This window comes from Orycteropus afer, unplaced genomic scaffold (genome assembly GCF_000298275.1).
Source record: "Orycteropus afer afer isolate SDZICR_OR568_19922 unplaced genomic scaffold, OryAfe1.0 scaffold00043, whole genome shotgun sequence".
Lineage (NCBI taxonomy): Eukaryota > Metazoa > Chordata > Mammalia > Tubulidentata > Orycteropodidae > Orycteropus > Orycteropus afer.
The window spans coordinates 4313165-4317226 of record NW_006921630.1 but is presented as its reverse complement, the minus strand read 5'-3'; positions in this window follow the sequence as shown (position 1 = coordinate 4317226).

The window sequence follows — 4062 nt, the reverse complement described above, 5'->3', positions numbered from 1 at the left end:
GGACGGGTCACTGTAAGTCGAGTCCAACTCGACGGCAATGAGTTTTATATGGGATCAAAGGAGCTCGGGTGGTGCAGTGGTTAAAGCATTTTGACTGCTAACCAAAAGATCAGTAGTAACCCACCAGTCGCTCCATGGAAGAAGAAAGATGAGGCAGTCTGCTTCTGTAAAGATTTATAGCTTTGGAAAACTTATAGGGAAGTTCTACTCTGGCTTATAGGGTTACTACGAGTTGAAATCAAATCAATGGTAGTGGGTTTGGTTTGATCATATGGATTAAAGTAACAAGACCAACTTGAAATATTAGATAGGAAACTTAGTGGGCAGTGAGTTTATGTTAATGGGGAAAGAAAAACTCAAAAAGAAGAGTGAGAATGGTTGTACAATTGGAAATAAGTAATCAATGTCACTGAATTATACATGTAGAAAGTAGAATTTGTGTATGTTCTGTTGTGTATATTCTCAACAACAAAATAAATAAAAATGTACCTCACCAACTATAAAATGGCACACACATTATTTCTCAAAATGTAAGAGAAGGCTTACAAATAACAAAGTTACTTTAAAAAAATCACTTGATTAAAAAAGTTTCATTAGCCTTAAGTCAGTAAACAAACTCTACATATAACTCTTTGCAGATACAATTTCATTGCATTTGTATTTAACTATGTTAAGTAATGGGCTGACCCATTTGTAAACAAGCCCACTGCTACACAGGGAGCTTAGACTGTCATATATTTAAATGGCGTACAACTATATTAACGTGTGTTTAACTTGTAGTTAAACTTATGTGTCAACTTGGCTGGGCCTGGTTTTGAGCGACTGGGCTGCTGGACGTAGTTATTCCCCATGATGAAACTGGTAATCAAGTCCAAGGTGAATCTACTGTGAGCAGCTGAGTAGCTGCCTTAGGGATGTGGTCTGCTTCCAGTATATAAGAAGTCTTGAGAAAGCTCTTGAGCTTTCTGGCACATCTGGATCCTGCATTGTCCTACATTATGCCAAGTCTTCACCTCAGTGGCCTGCCATGTTGTCTGCCAATCTTGAGACTGTTTTTGGACTTGAACTAGTGGCCTACCATGTTACTTGATAATTTGGGGATTGTGCCAGTCTACTCATAGACCTTGGATTTGTCAGCCTCAGCAGCCAGCAGCTGTCTGAGTTAAGAGAAGCCTCCAGCTTCAGTGGGCTGGAAACAAGAGGCAAAGCTGAAGCCCAAGGTCAAGGGGCTTTCACCAAGTCCCTAAAGCTGGCACTCTAAACTCAGATTTCTACCCTCCTAAACTGTAAGAGACTAAATCCCTGTTTATTCAAGTCATGCACCTGTGTTATTCCTGTTACAGTGGCACTAGAGAACCAAAACACTTATGGATGAAAAGAGACTTCAAATGACTAAAAGGGGAAAGGAGGAAAAAAAAAATTGTAAGATAATGCCTTTAACGGTTGTGATCTATTTTGAAGCCAAGTAAAAGTTTCACTGCGAACAATTTGCCAAATGGTACTAATACTTAAGAGCTCTGAGATCTCCTATGCTGTCTGGCTTAGAGTTAAAAATACAGATTCATCAGAAATACACTTAACAGGAAGGAAGTTCCATGCCCAAAATAATCTGTACTCCAAATGTATTTGTGTAGTTTTGTTTTTGGTAGGTATGTGTTTTGTATTTGGTTTCTGAACTCAATAGATAAGTCCATTTAATACATACTACTACGTATTTAAAATAATTTTTAAAAAAACCACTACTGACATACAATATTAGCAATTAAACCAATTGAGGAAACTATCCAACTGACTTAGAAACAGACTTAACAATTTGGTAAAAAGTGACCATGGAGGCCCAGAAATGGTCAGAAAAAGGAACTTATTACCCTCTTAGCATGGAAGAGTGGAACCGAAAAATGGCATAGTCAGAACTGACAGGGCAACCAAGACATCAAAACTCCATTGTCAAAGCCAAGATTTCAGGCACAGTAACAGTACAGCAGTGTCTCCCTCAAGCTGGAAGTGAAAAGAAAGATCCCAGAAGGTAGGCAATTGAATAGCTTGGACACCCAGTGGATTCTGGGGGTACAAGATTCCATAAGCTCTAGGGGACAGCTACTAGGGAATCTCTTGAACTTGAAATGTGAGGCTAAATTGAATTTCACAGAATACTCTATTGACAGTGTTGGCAATGGAGGGACTCAACACTATACAGCCACTAAAATACCACAGCAGAATATTCAATAATACATGGGAAAATATTCACAACACTCTGGTAAATGAATAAAATTTATCAAATAGTTTTTAAGGTATAATCTTTTTTGGTTGTCATTAATTATTATTGTTGTTATTATTATAGCACAGAAGGGAGACTACACTAACATAAACTAAAATGTGCTTATCTCTAGGTTTATAAGTCAATTTTTTTCTAACTTTGCCTTACCTGTGTATTTTTCAATTTTCTACAAATATTTTAATTACGAAGAAATAGTGTTTTCCCACAGACTGGTTATAGTTGCAAGAGGGAAAATAAGTAACTACACTATGGATAAACTGGTCAGCCCCTAACCCCTGTGGATCAAAATATCACCAATGAAGAGCAGACAGATACTGTGTGCTTGTAGATGTGATATTCTGAGATAGACACAACATCAACGAGCAGCTGGGTCAGGAATGCATAACCCAAATCTAATCTCAATGAAACAGACACATCTAAACTGAGGAACATTCTATGAACATATCTTTCAAAAAAAAGTCTATGCTCTTAGCCTCTGCAAATGGCTAAGGAACCACTGCAAATTAAAGGAAACTCAAGAAATAATGACAACTACAGATCCTGTATCGGAGGGCAGGTAATGCTGTAAAAGACACTGGGACAATTCACAAAATTGGAATACAGAGTGCAGATCAAAGTATTGCATCAATCCCCTGAATTTTATAACTGTACTATTATTTTTATTAAAATTATGATTTGGGAGAAAAGTTTATAGATCAAGTTGGTTTTCCATTCAGCAATTCATGCACATTTTGTTTTATGACATTCACTGCCATCTCCACAATATAACATGACTCTTCTTATCCTTTTTATATAAGTAAAGTGATACAATTATTTGTCCCTTTGTGACTGTGATTTAAGGTTTAAATATTATCTTAGTGTAACAGTTTCTTGAGCTCCATAGGGCTTTCCTGGCTGTAACCTTTCCGAAGTAGATCGCTAGGCCTTTTCCGAAGGCATCTCTGGGTGAGTTTGAACCTCCCCATGGTACCCTACTTCCCACAATCAGTTTTAGTTTCCTGGGGCAGCTGTAACAAAGTGCCACATACTAGGTGACCTATAAAAACCAAACCAAGCCACTTGCCATAAAGTTGACTCCTAACTCACAGAGACCCCATGGGTTTCAGACAGAGTAGAACTGTGCTCCACAGGGTTCTGAATGGCTGTGATCTTTTAGAAGTAGATCTCCAGGCTTTTCTAGTGTAGCAGCCAATCACATAAGTGGGCAGTGACTCAATGGCAACCAGTTTTAGTTTTACTCCTGTGTGACCCCTGGTTAACTTCACTGGTAAAACTGTTTTTGAGTTGTGGTTTGAATGAGTTTTCAGAACAAATTGGTTTCCCATTCAACAATTCATACATTTTGTTCCATGACACTGACTGCAATCCACACAGTATAACAGCATTCTTCCCACTTCTTCCCTATGTTTACCATTTTCCTCTGTCTATCCCTTCCTCCCTTCTTAGATTTATCCCTGAGTAAATGCTGCCCTTTTGATCACATGTAGGTGACAGTTTCATGAATGCATGGTATTACTGTTCACCTTATAAGCCTGTGTATCGTTTGGCTGAAAGTTGAGCTATGGGAGTAAGTTGAGTTCCAGGCTTGCAGAGCGATAACTGTACTATAATTACATAAAAGAACACCTTTGTTCTTAAGAAATATACCTGAAAGATGGCGGACTAGGCACAAGGACTGCAGAGACGCTCTTCAACAAAGAAAAGGGAAACCAATTAACACAGACACAGAAGATAATCTTGGACCCCTGAGCCTTGAAGGGAAGGATACAAAAGTGGACTAAACC